General features: G+C 33.1%; 1 protein-coding gene across 1 annotated transcript in view; it reads left to right on the forward strand.

Moving 5' to 3' along the window:
* LOC140437924 (carbonic anhydrase-related protein 10-like) overlaps positions 1 to 19,110 on the forward strand; it is a 907,307-nt gene that overhangs the window by 779,426 nt on the left and 108,771 nt on the right. The gene's annotated exons all lie outside the window — the stretch shown is intronic.

The raw sequence follows: 19,110 nt of genomic DNA on the forward strand, positions 1-19,110 counted from the left end.
TGCAAATATTTTCCATAATACCCCAACATGCAGGTTTTTTCACATGTCCGAAAACTATTCTGAATAGTATTGGAATAGGGGCCTTACAACTGAATAGTATTACATGAAATAACCGATGATCAAGCTGACCATTCCAAAATTGAAGGGGACTCAGATGCTAATGATGTAGTAGAAGCTGGCACACTATCAGAAAGATCTTCTAGCAGAAGTTCGTCTACAATACTGCTGTTTACTCCGTCTGGAAGTGCTGCAGCCAAAATAGATATATAGTAACTAACTACAAGCCTCTACGTAGAAAACGTAAAAATTCTACAATTTACGACTATTTATAACACGAGGATTCAGATGATTATATAGCAGACAGAGACTACCAGCCCGAAAAACCCTCTCAAAACAAAAGTATGAATACTTTTTTATCAAGTAAAGATCAAGTAACTTTCGGTGTTACCAATGATTTTAAAGGGTGGTCTAAAGAACTAAGAATACATATTAAATTCAAAAGTTGTAGTTATGCAGAATTCAAGGGTTCGAAAGTGATCCGTCTTTTGAAGACCCAGTAAGTTTCTTTAATGTTTTTTTTTTCGTTGACACCTTACTACAATACATTGTAGAACAGTCAAATTTTTCAAGTCAACAAAAATTTAGATTTGTCCTTCAAAGAATTTTCTAGGAATTTTAATTCTAATGAGATTTAATAGTTTACCTTCTATCAAAAAATACTGGTCTGCAGATCCAAATTTTCATAATGAAAGGATTACTTATATTTTCTCTCTAAAGAGATTTCTTAAAATATTAAGATATATCCAATTGAATGATAATTGATTGTATAAACTGAGACATCTTATTCAAAAATCAAAAAAACCTTTATGGAATCTTTTTGTCCGAGCAAAAATATTTTAATTGATGAAAGTATGGTTGCCTTTAAAGAAATGACTACTTTGAAACAGTACATGCTAATGGAATCCATAAATAGGGGTATAAAAATTTGGGCAATTGCATGTGCTGAAACAGGCTACCTCATCAATTTTGAGGTATATCATGGTAGAGAACCTGAAAGGACTTCTTCTTCTCATTGCGCCGTCTCCTTTCGAAGGTTGGCGATCCAAATGGCAATTATAGTTTTGGAAACTGCTGCGCGAAAGATCTCTGCGGATGAGCGGTCGAACCATCTCCTCAGGTCTTTCAGCCACGAGTTCTGGCGTTTTCCTACTGATCTTTTGCCCTGTACTTTTCCTTCCAGTATAACTTGAAGTAATTCATATCTTTCGCCTCTCAGCACATGACCCAAGTATTGCATTTTCCTCTCTTTGATTATTCTTAGTAATTCTTTTTGTTTACACATGCGACGAAGTACCTCAACATTAGTAACTCTTTGTACCCATGGAATCCTCAACATTCGTCTGTATATATACATCTCAAAGGCATCTATTCTTTTTTCTATTTAAGAGTCCATTGTCCAACTTTCACAGCCATACAGTAAGACAGAAAAAATGTAACATCTGATCATTCGGATTCTAAGCTGTAGACTAAGGTCTGATCTTGTAAAAAATGTTTTAATGCTCATGAATGTTTTCCTTGCTTGTTCGATTCTTGATAGGATTTCTTTTTTTGGATTACACTGACTATTGATATTTGTTTCCAAATATTTTATGGAATTTACCTGTTCTATTATTTGACCCTTGGCATACACCTGTACGTTTATTGGTGTCTTTGAAAATACTAAAGTTGTAGTTTTGGAAACGTTTAGATGTAAACCGAACATTTCGCTGTGGTGAACTACCGCATTTATTATATTTTGTAGTTAAATCGTTGCCGTGCGTTGCTTGCTATTAAGACGGTATCATCAGCATATCTGATGTTGTCTATGCTGATTACGTTAATCTTAATTCCGCCTTGGACCTCGTCTAATGCTTCTCTGAATATAGACTCCGAATACAAATTAAAGAGTAGCGGTGATAAGACGCAACCCTGTCTCACTCCTCGTCGGATTTGTATGTCTTGGGATGTTGTGTGCTCTATTTCAATTGTTGCCGTTTGGTGCCAGTATAGTTCTGAGATAATTCGCAAGTCTTGTTCGTCAACTCCAGTTGTTCTCAGAATTTCGATCATCTTTTGTGGTTAACGATGATGAAAGGACTAACGGACATCAATTTTGAGGTATATCAAAGTAAAGAATCTGAACAGACTAATGAACATACTCTAGGGGAAAGAGTTATACTGAATTTAATTAAAGTGTTTGAAAAAAGGGGACACTGGGACATGGCTTGTACTTTGACAATTTTTTTACCACACTTTCTCTTATGAATAAGATATCAAAACTAGGTTATTTTGGTTATACATAATCATGCAGAAACTGGTTTTGTTTTGAGAACAATAAAAACTCGAGAACGAGAAAACATCCGCTGTCTTTAAGCCATTGTACACTACAATATGTATATGGAAGGCTTTGATCAGGTTTGAACAACGAATGCAGACATACTCAGTAGCTTGGAAAAGTCATGGTGAATAAAGTTATTTTATTACGTTTTGGACGTATCCATAATATCCAAAATAAAAGTAGAACAAAAGCAACATATCACCTTGAATATAGATCCAAATTGGCTACCAGTCTAATAAAAGATTTTTCTGCAAAAAAAAGCGGGGCGATTGAATATGGAGTATTTTAAAAATGTTTGGTCATTTGCCGCAGAAAACCACGCGAACACTATGCCAGCAGTGCTCAAAAATGGGATTACAGAAACGCAGTGATATAGAATGTGTAGATTGTAAAGTGGGTTTGTGCTTAGATTGTTTTAAACCATATCATTCAAGTGCCTAAACTATTATATTTATTATTATATTTTTGATTGTTTATTACAATATTGTGCAGTATTTTTGTATTATTTAAAGTCCTATTACTATTATTTATACACTTTTTATCATTTGGTACACCCTATCTACCAGAGAAACTAGCATGAAAATTATTCCTTGATTGAACTCTGGTATAACGGTTGGCCAGCATTTTTTTCATAGAAAAATCACAAATATATTCAATATCTAGTAACTGATGTACTAACTATAGTATTCCAAACTATTATCTGGTTTTATTTGGTTTGTTATCTTCCCAAGAATATTTATTATCTCTGTATTTAATCATGTTTGTGTTTTGAGTTTTTTATCGTACTTTACTGTAAATTTGTAGGGTAAATCCGGTATAGTTTAACAAATCGCAGAGTTTTCTCAAACTTAGCAAAAATAAAAACTTCTTACAGTTACATCGAAAGTATTCGATGGGGCAGTGTAGAAAAAAACACAGACGAACTCTAAAGAAAGAAAAATTAAAGATGCTGTACTCATCAGACTGAATGCAGCAAATTTCATAGCAAATTTTCCAATATAGCAAGAAAACGAAAGAAAGTTATAAAGCTACAGTAATATTACCTACTTTGGCAAATTAACAAAAGAAAAAAAATTGCAAATGGATGATTAATTTAAATTTTATGTTTTTATGGGATTAAGCCAAAATTATTGGTTGTTATTGTGATAATAATCACATTTTTAAATAACTTATGTTTGACATTTCAATTTCCACTCTGAAAATCGTTCTCAAAAAAGGATTTTTGAGAACGTTCTTCTCAAATGGATCAAAACTTCTATCAAATTGATTTTATCAGAAACTTTAATGGACGATAAAAACGCTACGAAACTTAAAGCAAGACACTTTTTTTATGAAAATAATATTTAATCAAAATCACATATAGGCGGGGTAACTATTTGATCAAAAGAAAAATCAAATATTTACTAAAGAAAACGCAAACCATTGCAAGTAGAGTTCTAATGTTCTCCTTGAAATATCAAAAAGGTGCAGTTTTCAGATATAATTGAAGAGTGGAAGTTTTAAATGAGCTAAGTGCCAAAACCAACATTTTGAGATATTTATCAAAAACGTTAAGAAAACGCAATGATTAATTTTGTTTGTTTATTTATACACAAAATCTGTATATAACAAAACGGAAAACTTAATCTAAAATTATAATAATGTTATAAAGAAACGAAACAAAAAAAATTATTTTTTTTTCTTTTTTAAATAGGAAGGTGCTAAGTGCCACCTACTTTTCTTCAGTAACGGGACGGAATATATCATTACATATTTTGCATGTTAATGTTTTCAGCAGGGTCTTCATGTGCAGTTTTAACTACTCCTAGTAAATTTTTGTAGAACTGTTGGTGCTGAGGATTGTTGAGGTAAGGTATCATTTATTGAAAACTCTTTTTTCTGGTCGCTGATACTTTGTTTTGGGTTCCATTACCACTAATTTAATTTGTTTCAAATCATTTAGCGTCTTGTTCGTTTTTAAACAGTTTCACGCCATAATTCAAATTCTGAAAATGAGTCGGAGTTAACAATCTACCTCCCAGGAAATTAACCAGAGGCAGGTTCAGAATTAAACAGATCGAAAGATCGAAGTAGAAGAAGAAGAAGAAGAAGAAGCTCTTTTATAGCTCAGTGATCATCTTCAGAATATAGCAATTTTTTATAAGACTTCCTATTATCAAAAAGAAGTTTCGCCAAGTTTCTTTATATTTACAAGAACTTTCAGCTTTTTCCTTCTTACAGCAAAGATATTCATGAATTTATTCTCTACCTTCATTGAGCAGAGTGTAGCTTACTGTTGTTTGACTTCTACTGTCTTCCTAAAACTTCTAGATACCATGTCGGTGCTATCTAACTCGACATGGTAAGGAGCTGTACAAGACCAATCAGATAAGTACCTTGAGTTTTGATGTTTTCTCGTTGAAACTTTTAAACAAAGATTTGCTCCAACTGATAGTTGTACAATTAAATTTGCACTTACAAATCACCTAAAATTAAAAAATATATAAAGTAAGACATAATGCAACATGATAGGTTATGTTTCAAACTTAATTAGTATTGACAACGGTTTTGCTGCTATATCTTTATGTTTTTTAGTTATATATGCTCTGCCACCCTTCCTAAGTTGTGTTTGTTGCTAGCCAAAGCTGCCAGTACCATTACTTTTTTGGGTTTTTACTTCATTCATTGCAGCAAACTGTACCCTTTAATCACAATAAAATTAATGATAATAAATTTGACAGTCTGGCACATAACCCCTTTGTAAAGCAACAGATAAGGCACATATCGCTAGCGTCATCTTACAGTCCATACACAAAGTATTAGGAATGGCACCTAGCGCCTTTGTTTGTATGTAGAGCATGGCACATACAACCTTTCTACGGCAATAACTTAAAATCAAAAGTTATGGCACTTGGCACCTTTGAAACTTCCACTCTTCAATTCAGGTCGACATTCCCAATAGTAGTTCTAACGACATCAAAATAACAGAACTATATACGAAGATAAGCAAGGCAAAGAAATGGAAAAAGCTAACTTTTTGATTGTAATAGGTGATTTGATCAAAAATTACTGCTCTTTGGCGGACAGTTAATATCTGGAATGGTAAATCTACAACATAAAATTCGAGAAGAGTTTAAAAAAAAAAAGTGCCATTACTTGAGAGTTTACCAGAAAATTTCAACAAAAAAAGATATACTTGTTAATAACTTTAAATTTCTTGGCAAATAATTTTCACATTAATGAACTAAATTACGCTTTAAGAAATAGAAAAAGTACTGCCCCGGGTTTTGATCAAATAAAGTATCCAATGTTAGAGAACCTACCAATTATAGCAAAAAGGTTTCTTTTACAAATTTTTGATGAGATTCTTGCAGGTGAGTGCATTGAAGATTTTAGGAAAATTATAATCACACCGATTCCTAAACAAGGTAAAGACCCTAACTTGGCCCATTCTTATAGACCAATTTCTCTGCTATCATGTGTGCAAAAAACTTTCGAACGTATGATAAAACATAGGCTGGAATGGTTACATAAAAAAGACCTGCTTACGCCCTGTCAATTTGCATACAAAAGAGGAGTGGGTACACTAGATGCACTTACAACCTTAGTAACAAATATTCAAAATAATTTCTCCAGAAATAACTTTCTTCCAACAATTTTTATTGATATTGAGAAAGCATATGACACCTTAAGCTTAAATATTTTGATTAAAAAAATAATTATTGATTTTAACATTCCTAAGGCAATAGTGTATGCTATTATCGGATTATATTCAGAAAGACATGTTTATGTCAGGGAGTTTAACAACCATTTATTAGGCCCAAGATATGTTTTTAGAGGAATTCCACAAGGAGCTGTCTTAAGTCCTTTTCTTTTCAATTTATACACAGCTGACCTACATAAATTAAAGTTGGAAAAATATCGTTTTAAGATCATCCAATATGCAGATGACTTCAGCATTTACTGTGAAACAAAGAAGAGAGATGAAGCTTTTGGATTTTTAATGGATATCTACAACGTTGTAGAAATATGGCTGGAAGAAAATCACCTTTAGCTGTCGGCCACAAAATCAGCAATGACCCTTTTCAGTAGACATAATATTCCCAATATCGAAACATTTATAGTAAAACAGCGAGAAATTCCTTTTAAAAAAGTAGTTAAATATTTGGGCATTATACTGGATCACAAGCTCACATGGAAATTTCACATAGAATATATGTTAAATATATGTAAAAAAGGCCTAAACTTTCTGAAAATGACAACTAAAACTTGGTGGGGAATAGATGTTCAGACTTCCTTACTTTTTTATAGAACGTACATTCGCTCTATCATAGATTATGGATGTTGGTTATATGGATCTGCCAGCAAGAACTTACTAAACAAATTAAACATATTCATAAACCAGTGTTTACGTATCTGTATTGGTGCCATGAAGACAACTCCTATTGAGCCCCTTTATGTTGAAGCACTTGAGCCTCCAATTTCTCTTAGAAGACATTTCTTGACCGAAAAATTTTTACTGAAAATTAAACACCGGAACACTTTCCTTTATACCGAATTAACAAATTTAAACAATTATGATTTAACGAATAAATATTGGATAAAGAAAAATTTTCCAAACCTATGTGAAGCTCTTAGAGAAAACACAGTTTGTGCTGATGAAGCTAATAATTTAAAATCACACACAGATATAAATGATTTTGAAGCTCTTTTTTATAGCGTTAAATTTATTAAACCAAATTATGTTAACACTGGAAGAGCAAATAACAACATTATAACAAGCATCTTATCCAATTGGGATTACTACAGTACTATCTACACGGATGCCTCCAAATCAGAAGACGGTACAGGATGTGCCTTTTACATCCCCATGGAGAAGGTAGAAAAAATGTTCAAATTAAAAGCAAATATTTCCATATTTAGTGCGGAAGCAATTGCCATATATCAAGCCCTACTTTTTGTTTCTAACAGGGAATCCTCTGTTAATATTGTTTTAGATTCCATATCAGTTCTCACAGCCATTAACCAACCTTTTTTTCCAACCACATACTCCAATCCCTACATAATATTAATTAAAAAATTAGTTAAACACTTTAAGGAAAATAAAAAAAATGTGATATTTATATGGGCCAAAGCACACAGTGGAATTAAACATAATGATCATGTGGACCAACTAGCCAAATTAAGTATTTATTCAGTGGATACCACAGAATATCTACCCAGTATTTCTGATTTGGTTGCTTCTCGCAAGGCAGTTTTAAAATATAAATGGAGTGATCTATGGTCTGAGTTTTGTTTTATTAACCCAAATAGATACACTTTTTTACACACAACTGTCCCTGTTGCACATTGGCACAGAACTTATAATGTCCCTAGGCGTTATATAACAACCATATCTAGGCTTAAATTTGGACATGCTTGTTTTCCTGCTCATCTTGCAAGGATTCATGTGATCGAGAGTAAAAACTGTGTGGAATGTGGAGTAGAAGGTGACCTAGATCATGTAATTTTTGGTTGTGCCAAATATAATTTGGAATCCACCTTATTATACAATAATATAGTTCATATTACCGGTAAATCTCCGTTTAACGTTTTATCTGCCCTAGCGACTCAAAATAGATTAATTTACGATTGCATAATCGATTTTTTGATCAAATGTAATATTTTTCTTTAGTTAAAAAAAAAATTGTTTTTACTTTTTACCTTTGTTTTCTCTCCTTTATATGTTTATTCCTATTTACCGTGGCCTAGTTCTCCTGTGTATGTTATATATTATAATGTCCTGACGGGCCCCTGGACGTGAAGCGAGTGACCCATGTTAATTGTATGTGTTTATGGATATATATGTGTATGTATATATATATCTTTTCTCTTCTTTTTGTTAAATGTTGTACTGATTTCCCAACTTTAAATTTATCTATTTTAGTCTATTCGATTACAAATTACTCAAAAACTTTTTACTGCGCCTAATGAGAATAAAAGATCATGTAACTGGCTGTATGGCAAACTGACAAAGCCATAAAAAAAAATATTTAAAACTCAATAGTTTTCGAGATAATTCTATTCTAGCATATCGAGATCAGTTGCATAATATTTCTTAGATGTGATATTTGTGCGTCAAATTACTGAATACCTGTTGATAATCATAACTAATAGTTTATACTTATAAAAATAGCTTAAAAATGTTTATGTAATACTGCAAAATGTTTTCTTGTCGCTGCTAAGTATCTTATTTGATGTCATCATTAGACAACTCCAATCTTATTTAATGCATTACGGAAAAATCTTAACATAGTAGGCTGATGTCACAAATGCTTTTGAAAACTAAAAATAAGTCTCGTTTCAATTAATGAGTGACTTTTGTAATATCGAGTTTTAAAAATATCTGGTTCATTAAAGAAATTCAGAAAATGCCGAGGCATAATAATTTCTCTAATATCGATATGAGAGATATAATTGCTATTTATTCTAAGCAATATTTTCACGGGCGTGCAGCGAAAAGGGAATATTTAAGAAGATACCCAAATAGCCGGCAACCTAATCACCAAACCTTTAAACATATATTTCGGAATTTAGGTAAAACTGCTTCATTTTGTCCTAAACGTGAAAACTTAGGCCTATCGAAAATCATTATGCCTGATCAAGAAGATGAAGTCATGGTTTTAGTTGACGATGATCCTCAAACAAGTACACGATGTTTATTTTTAGCAACAAAACTTCAGTTTTAAAAATCCCACACCGCAAGTACTTTTACCCTCACCATAAGCATTTTATACCTGTACAAAATATATTACTAGCAGATTTACCTTTGAGATACAGATTTGCAAATGATATCCAATAGAGGCAAAATCTTGACTACTCCTTCGTCGATACAATATTATCCACGGACGAAGCTACATTTGCACGCCGTGGTGTTTTTAATTTCAGGAACCTTCATTTCTGAAACACTGAAAATCCTTATGTTAAGAGAGAAAAGCATTTTCAACATGAATTTCAAATTAACCTATGGTGTGGGATCATTTTTTTTTTTATTTATTTAAAGAAATAAAGTCGCATCCACCCAAAGGTTATTAGCGACATTCCTGTAACATTTGTAATAATATTAAATTTAACATTTGTAATAATCAATCATTCTCACAATTAATTACAATTTGTGAACAATAAAACATTTGTAACAATTAATTAAGTTAAATTTTGTGTAACATATTTATACATTGTAAGTAACCTAATAAATTGTTCGGAACTAAACTTTTGTTGAGGAGTGCTTTTAGGTTATTTGGCAAATTTTAAGACTGTCTTTGATTTACATATTTAGGACAGTCTATCAAGAAGTGCTTTATACTGTCTACTGTATTGCATGTTTCGCATTTTGGAGGTTCATTATTTGTGAAGAGACAGGCATGAGTATACCTACAGTGTCCAAGTCGTAGATGTGGAATAATAGTTTGGCATCTTCTACTTCTGGCTGTGGACTTCCATGAGTTTCGAACTAGAGTCATTCCACTCCCGATTCCACGCACTTAACACCTTATTTTTGCAATAAACTTTTAGATCGCCTGCGATACTCCGACACTGTGTTTCTGATGTGTCACTGGTGATAGCGTTACGCGCACTAGTATCTGCTTCTTCATTCCCTTCTATGCCTATATGAGATGGTATTCATAGGAAGTGGACTCTTCTGAAATTTTCTTGAGCTTTCATTAATTTGGCGCTGAAAATTTTCTCAATGGGGTGTTTAGGGTATACATTTTGCATAGCTTTGACTGCGCTGAGAGAGTCAGAAAGGACTAGACAACAAGGGATGTTTTTAATTAATGTTGGCCTAACTGAGATGTGTCACTTTCAGCTTCCGATGCCTCACTGTTAATATAATTATGGATTTTTTTCATTATGGACCTGAATTTACGTTTTATGGATCTTTCTTTTAAATGAGGATAAACTTGACTGAGCATATGGGACAAAGCTGATAGGTCTGTGGTATATTCTTTAATTGTGGTTATAGGATCTACTATAGGAGAAAGATAGAGGGTGATTTTCTATGAAGTTTTTAGCAGGGTCTAGTAAGAGAGAAAATGAGCATTCAGAAGTGCTTGCTGAACTAATTTTAGCTTTTTTAGATTTTGCTTGGACTTTAGGTGGTGGAAAAATGTTACGTTTTTTTGAAGATGGATCTGCTTCAGGTGAAATAATTTCATCAAAGTTTCTTTTTGGTTGATTAATTATGTGACTGTCCTTATTTGATGAGTCTACTTTGTTCGGTATCTCCGGGATATTGGAAATAGACATTTGTTCACACTGAGAAGGGTTCGTGTCATTGGATGCTTGCAAGGATATATTTGTTGCGCTGGATACCGATGCTTCGTTGTTTTGGTTGGGGTTTATTTGAGCTAGTGGTTCGGAGCACTGTAAAGCGATGTCTCCTGGCTTCTTGCATCTAAAGCAAACTAAACTGTCTTGAGAAATGAATATTCTATATGTCGTGTTGTCAAAAACAAGAGTAAATGACTCTGGTAGTATTAGATTGTGAGGACTGATATAGATTTGTCTTCGGAAACTAAGGATGTGATTGTACTCAGGCATAGAAGCACTTATTTTAAGGAAGGTCATGGGAGAGACAGGAACTATGCCGATTTTTTGTAACTCACTGATTAGCAAGTCGTGCGGTATTGAAGGACATACGCCGGAGAGTACAAGTCGTTCCGCTGGTGTAACTAACCTTCTTGCTCTGACAATTTCACCTTGTATTTCTATTTGACCGTGATTATTCATAAAATCGTCCACTATTTGTTTATTGGATAAATACATACATATGCGATTATTAGATAATCTAGAAGAGAAGATTATATTTTTCGGTTGAATTATATTTCCAAGTGGGAGAAGGTAGTCTTGAAGTTTGGTGTTTTCTAAGGCACTAAAGATAATTGCTTGGGACTTTAATGGAAATTGCACTCTCGACGCTGCCGAGGAGTATGACTGTGACATGTTTATTCGATTTTGATGGTCTTTTATTGTAGAACTGTTGTGTGATTCCATGTTTGAATTCATTTCGATAAACGTTTATGAAAAGTAAGTCCGACTCTGTACAACTGCTAAAACAGGTATATCGGTCTTTACTAAAAGCGGTTTTTTGCTGGTAAAACTGGATTTGTTTATTGACAACAATAACAAATAATTGCAATTTGCTGACTTTAATACTAATTTAACTGGATATTATGTAAGGAGTTTGTACACTTACAGTTTATTTCAATATATCACTAAGATTCACAATTTATAACTTACGAAACTTATAACTTACTTGTACATTAAACTTTGTTAATGTTAAAAATATTCGGAGCCCATATTGAATACAACATTATAATTATCGATGCAGAACCGAACTCGGTGTGGGATCATTGGTTATGATTTTTTGGGGACGTAAGAGTTACCTTGTAAGTTGAATGGTAAGAACTATTTACATTTTTAAGAGGCGTTAGAGGCGTCTCTGAACCTACAAAAGACGCAAAAAAATAAAAAAGATCATGATAAGAATAAAATAAATTTAGCCCTAGAAGTCCAGATCTTTGACCAAATCTTTCAACCTCACTTAAACTGTAACTATGGACTGCTCAATACTACACATTTAATTGCTACTGTCACTTTATACTATATTTCCATTACAAAAAAAGGAAAACGGAAAGATTACGAATGTGAAAATAAATTCGGACTTCAATAAAACTAGACACGCCTTTATAAAATTTTCGTTTCAAATAAATGTTTATTGGAAACGCAGAATATTTAGCGGTATCGATCAAAGAAAAATATCAAAGAATTTGGCATGATAAACAAACTTTAAAATGGTTTACAATAACTTCGGCGACGTAAAAAGAACGAAATATTATTTGGGTTTTATCTCGTACGATAAAAACGTACGAGTTACTTCTCCACTTCTCCAAAGCTTTCGACCGTGTTCCAAAACGTCGATTACTAGCTAAATTGGATCACTATGGTATCCGCGGAAAGTGCAACATTTGGATTCAAGATTTTCTATCCGGCAGATACATTAGGGTTAGGGAAGACCACTCACTAAATAAGCGAGTCAAGAGTGGAGTCCCACATGAATCAGTACTTGGACCGCTACTTTTTTGTGTCTACACTAGTGATCTTTCGCTAATTGTATCCAGTAAGGATTCCATTTACGCTGATGATACGAAATTATATGTAAATCCCACTATTAACCAACATGTTCTTCAACACGATCTTGATGAAATCTTCAAATGGTCCTCAGAATGGTTACTTCCGCTTAACCTTGAAAAATGCGTTGTTTTACATATCGGCAAAAATAACCCGCCACTGCTAGCTATACTTTATTAATGGACATCTCTAAACTCGGTAACCTCCCACAACGATCTCGGAGTGATAACTAATAGGTATTTAAACTGGTCTGATCACATGATCGGTATGTAAACGTGCAAACTCGAAACTGTTCTGTTACTGACCCGTAAATGTTTTACATGTATATCTCTAACCTCTGTTAGTAAACTTTACTCAATATACGTTTGGGCCAGTTTGGAATTCAGATCTTAGTAGTGATAAAATCCTACTTGAAAATATTCAGCGTAAAGCCACAAGACTGGCATACGGCCGTGTAAGACCTAACTATGAAGATAGACTATTCATGGCTTATTTAATTATGTCCTTCCGTATTTTCAAACAGAGTATTAAAAATATCATGGACTGATAGAATTACAAATAAAGAAGTACTAAAGAGGGTTGGTAAAGAAACAGAACAGAACCACTATACATACCAGAAAACTGGAATAACTGGCCACGTGATGAGGGGACCAAAATATGAAATTTTGAGACTCATCATACATTGAAAGATTCAAGGAAGAAGATCTGTTTGCCGAAGGCAGAACTCATGATTGAAGAATCTACGTGATTGGTATCAATCCAGATCGATTGAGTTGTTTAGAGCAACAAGCTCAAAAATAAAAATAGTCATTATGATTGCCAACCTCCGTAGAAAGACGGCACTCTAAGAAGAAGTATTTTTAAAACATAATTTTGAGAATCTAAACACCATCTTCTTCTTCTTCTTCTTCTAATGGCGCTACAACCCTTTGTGAGTCTTGGCCTGCTTAACAATGTTCTTCCATTCTGCCCTGTCGGATACTTTCCTTCGCCACTGCCTGATGTTCATGGTTTTCAAATCTATCTAAACACCATATTCACTTTAAATTAAAACGAAAGAGTAAAAGGCCATCGTTACAAATTGAAGAGGGAACAAACTACTGCAAGGTCCAGGGTGAACTTCTTGTCAAATGAAATATATTTGGAACAATTTGGATCAAGACACCATATCGGCAACTAGTGTTAAGATCTTTAAAAATAAACTTAATAGCGCTTTATTTTATTTATAGTATTGTGTTATTTTCGGACCGCATCATTTATTTACTTTTTTACAATGTTTGTATGATGTACTTAATTGTTTAACTTAACTAAACTTTATAATTGGTATTAGTTTCATAAGGATATTTTTTTTTTGCTTTTTGGGCGTAATAGGTCACTCCTCTGGCATTAATTGTCATATAATAATAATAATAATTATTATTAGCGAATGCAGAAATGTAGAAAGCTGTGCTACTTTCGACGTCCAGATGCGTGTGAAAATTTTTTGGAGATACATCGACGTACCAAGTCACCTAGAACTTGATAACATGGAAAGAGTCCCACCAGAGCTCAATCCTTTTGATATCGTAGGTATCTGGGATGAGCGAATGTTCCCCTTATATTGAGTGTGAGCCATACGGCTAAATCTGGATAATTAGCGAAGAGTAAGACTACTAAAAGGGGCAAAAACATGATCCACGCAGTGCAGTAGAGAGAACAACATTACCAATTGAGTGAGCAATTGGATAAACAAATTGCTAATTTAAGAACTTATTTTCAGGTACAGGCTGAGACATCTACTTTACATCGAGCAATTTGCGCAGTAGATAATACAACGCTGCTTAAACTGGGGGAACAAGAAATGCGCATAAACCACCTGATTCATCAGCCAAGAATATGTCGACAATACAGCGTCGAACTATTGGTTGACATAAAGAAAGATGTTTCCCGAGACCGAGGGTTTCCTAATATATGGATATCAAGCCCAAGAAACCATCCAACATCTTACCGGTGGCTGCCAGACATTTGTCGGTACTGATTATAAAGAACGCCATGACTTAGTAGGAAAGATTATCCACCAAGAACTAGCTGACAAACTGGGACTTCTCCAAACCGACAATCTTCCCTATTATCAATACGTCCCTAATAGAATGCTTGAAAATGATAACTACAAGCTATACTGGGACCGCACTGTGCTTACAGACCAATCAGTGGCGCATAATAGACCGGATCTCATACTAGCTAATAAAAGTAATAGTTAATAAAATTACTAGGCAAACAACACTTATTGATGTGACGATACCCAACACCAATAATTTACGTGTTAAATACAACGAAAAGATCGCCAAGTACAGAGATCTAGAAATACAAATAAGAAGACAATGGAGAATGGAAAGTACCCAGACACTACCTATTATTCTATCTACTACTGGTGTTATTCCCAAAACCTCCTAGATAACATAAAACAGCTGGGTCTTAATGAACATCACTATAAGGCCATGCAGAAAGCTGTACTCCTCGCGACGTTTAAATGTGTACGAAAATTTTTGGGAGATACTCCAACATACCAAGTAACCTAAGGCTCAATAACATGGAGAGAGTCACACCAGAGCTCAATCCTTTTGATACCATAGGTATCTGGGATGAGTGAATTTTCCCTTTAGAGGAAGTGTGAGCCATATAACTAAATCTGGATAATAATAACAAAAAATTGGCTTAAATCGTAATATTTTAAAGTGTAAAATTTACTGTTTCTTTTTGTACAATTACTTTAGGACGACCCTGTGTAAATTATAGTATTGTCCGTTTTTTGTGCGAGATTGTATAATCTCCAATTCTGTCTCGTCTACCATGCCTCGTCTTGTGCACAAGACCAAAGTTCTTTAGGTCACAGCAAGAGTAATTAGAAATAACAGGAGATCAAGTTTGCGGTGAGAAACCGAGCGGGGAATGGTGTAAATGCGAATTAGAGCCAGCCACTTCAATTGTTAGTTTACGGTTTGTTTAATAATATCTCATTTCGCAATCATAGGAAACACGAAGCATCAATCCGCTTGAAGTGGTTGATTTCCATATGCAGATACGTGCTGTATATTTATGTGTATGCATAGAACTAGAATCCAATAATGGTTATTAATGCAACTTTGCAACAAGATGCATATTAGCTTGACCGGAATCCAATTGAAATGAATTTTTGTTGTATTGATGTGTTTGGATGGAATATAATTAGAGAAAATAATAAATACAACAGGATAATTATAGTGATAGTGATGTACAAATTAATAAATCCGCGTTATTAATAATTCCAAGGTGAATAAACCAGCAAAACTTCCTATTAATTAAATAAAATAAAACTTTACTTAATAAAAAACTAAATTAAATAAAATAAAAAACAGACAATATGTTCTGGAATCATATAAATAATGATTAAATATAATTAAATGTTTATTTACAAACTTTTACACAATTCAGTTTCAAAAATAATAATTTAAATTATAATTATAGTTTAAATATATCGCAGAACAGGGTTTTTTCGTAAAAAATTACTAGTATAAGAAATGCACACGTTTTTCTTATAACGGGAACAGGAATAGCTTTGAAACAAGTCCCTTTATCATTAAAAATAATATGTTTATTACAGTTTTTATATACATGATGTTTATTAGTTAAACAAAATGTTTATACGACAATGACCTACATAATAGATTATAAGATCGGAATGTGCGCGGCTACCATAACTCTAAATATGTTATAAATAATGCAACATGCTTAATTTGTCGTCAAATTCAATTTCAATTTCTTAAAAATATTTGTAAGTGTTGGAATAGCCACTCCATTTTTATTGAGACAAGAAGACACCACCCATTTTATCGATATAAATTCTAAAAACATTCTCATTTTCGAGTTCAGTCCTTCGTTTGAACAACGTTTGTAAGTTTATAAGATTTTTAGTTCTTTTTGTAGTAGTGTAAGTTTTGATTTTTCTCTTTTAGAAATAACGCAGTTAAATCCAGAGCAAATGCTCATACTTTCCCTGTAGGCCTTTTAAGTTACCTAAATTTATTTTATGTCATACTAGTTTATTATTGTGTTTTTATTGCTTAGTTACCAACTACGTAATAGTGTACTTTATGTCGGCACGGACATATATTTTTTTAAAACAAGATTAAAAATAAGCTATAATAGGAATAAATAGAGACTCTGACCACGACCCTGTAAGAACAAAACTTAGGGCTCATATATCAAACGCTAAGAAGGACCAGAGCAAAAAATCTACGAAATATAATACTGATGTGCTAAAATCTGAAGACGCTAGGGATAACTACAGGAAAATTTTAAACGAAGAGCTGACAAGAATTGACGAAAATTTAAGTATAGAAGAGAACTGGGCCAAATGCAAGCAAGTTATCCGTACAGTGGCTAAAGGCTTTTTAAAACCTAACCCGGCTAAAATAAACGAATACTGGTTTGACGAAGAATGTAGATCCATTAACTAACAGAAAAATGAAGCACATAAGACTTTAGCAGCGCAGAACGAGATCAAACCTGGAAGACTATGAAAATCTTAGAAGAAAAAAGGACGTTTAGAAGGAAAAAAAAGAGCCATTCAAAAACGCTCTAAACGAGATTGTTAACCACCACAATAGAAAAGACTCGCTAAAATTCTACCAGAAGATAAACAGCTGCAGAAAAGAATTCAAACCCAGAATAACAGCATGTAAAGACAGAGATGGTTCCATAATTAGTGTCAAAGAACAGATACTAAACAGGTGGACGAATCATTTTGAAGAACTACTTAGCGACAGTCGTGAAGAAGACCAAATAGAAATTGCTTTAATTTCTATTATTTTCCTGCACTTAGAAGCATTAAAAGCCGCCTTACTTGGTCAGTTGTTACTCCGTGAAGAAAACAGAAGGCTTATTTACAAACTGTAATTTTTCTGATTACGTGTTGATATGGACTAAACATAGCTACTACTTCTATTAGGATTTGAAGACTCACCAAGTTCTTTTCTTCTACGTCTTTGTTTAGCATCAGTTGCGGAAATTAGGCTTTGTAAGTAACATTCTTTCCCATTTTTGTAGTCAAGTCCGTTAAATCGTTGGAAAATCTGCATTTTTTTATCGCTACTGATCAATGAAAAGCACTTTTTATTATTAAGTAAGTATATATTAACAAATTTAGATTAATCAGTTAACGAAAAATTGCTTTCAATGAAAACTTTTTATTAGGAAAAAACAAATTTTCAACTTACTGGCAATCTTTGGATGATGGAGAAGGAACTGCAGGAACATTCTTCCCCTTCCAATTGATTTATTCTTTTCTTTTGGCTCTAGCTCGTTTTATTATTTCATTTCTATCTTCGTAGTGTTGTTTATTCCTTTTTTTTCTGATTAGGTAAATTATTATCGGTATGATCACTGTCGGTTTCAAGCATTTTAAAATATTTTAAGATTTTACTCATGTGCATTCACAACACAATATTGAACTTGACTGAAAATTATTGGCATTATTGTGCCAAATTATAACGACATGCGCGCTGCATAGGAGAAATACTTTAAGTCATGGAATTATGGGGTTTCTCTAATACATCGCACTAATCATACCGCTGTAGATTTTTTACGAATGCACTGACTGGAAGCGTTTTTTTACAAAAATGTGTATTTACATTTCATATTTCATTTCATATTTTGGTAAAATTATTACTTATAGGGTTTCTTAAATAAGTAATTCATTTGGTTTGGAGTGGATTTGGTTTTTTATGGTTGAAACAGATTATTCCGGTATTCAAGACATTTCATATGGTTGGCTACGACCTATCTACGCTTGGAATCTCATGATATGGTTGGAATATACCTCAAGTTAAGTACAACATTACAACTTAAAAGCATGCATTAATTTTGACTAGAATTTGGCCATATTTTGTAGAACATCGGTAATCATATTGTTAAAAGCGAGTCGTGGTTATAAGATGCAGTTAAAATATCAATTTATGATTTTTTGGATTAAGTAAGTTTCGAAAAAACGCTCTTCATACATATTATATATACGCATATATAAAATAATGTTTTTTGGACTTCAACGGAGAGACAACATAGTATTGTCTATTCAAGGAATTCCCTATCACTCGATTTCCATTTCAGCACTGTGGTCGTTACAAAACCTGATGCATTTGAAATGTATGTACGTACGGCCATATTTAGAAAATTACTTGTGTTGGCTTTGCGAAGAAAAGTCTATGTTAAAAGTGGACAAAGAAGAATACAAATTTCTCTTCTTACAATCTAATATTTTACTTTAATATAATGAACACATTTTGAAAATGATCAACATCTGAAATAATTACTTATTCAAAAAAAAAAAAAGAATATTATACAAAAAAGTTATACTGTTTTAACGTAACAAAAATTCAAATTTCGTTTCACGAAACCGGAAAATAAATTATTTATTTTATATATTTGGTTCACTGATAACGAGCTATTTAATAAAACTAAGATTCCACGAGAAAGTGCTTTGATAAAAATGTATTACTCGTGTATGGTGACTTCTAAATCGGTCCATTAGAACTGCGATATCTACAAATCCCATAAGGGAATCCGTAATT

The sequence above is a fragment of the Diabrotica undecimpunctata genome, chromosome 1 (genome assembly GCF_040954645.1).
Source record: "Diabrotica undecimpunctata isolate CICGRU chromosome 1, icDiaUnde3, whole genome shotgun sequence".
Lineage (NCBI taxonomy): Eukaryota > Metazoa > Arthropoda > Insecta > Coleoptera > Chrysomelidae > Diabrotica > Diabrotica undecimpunctata.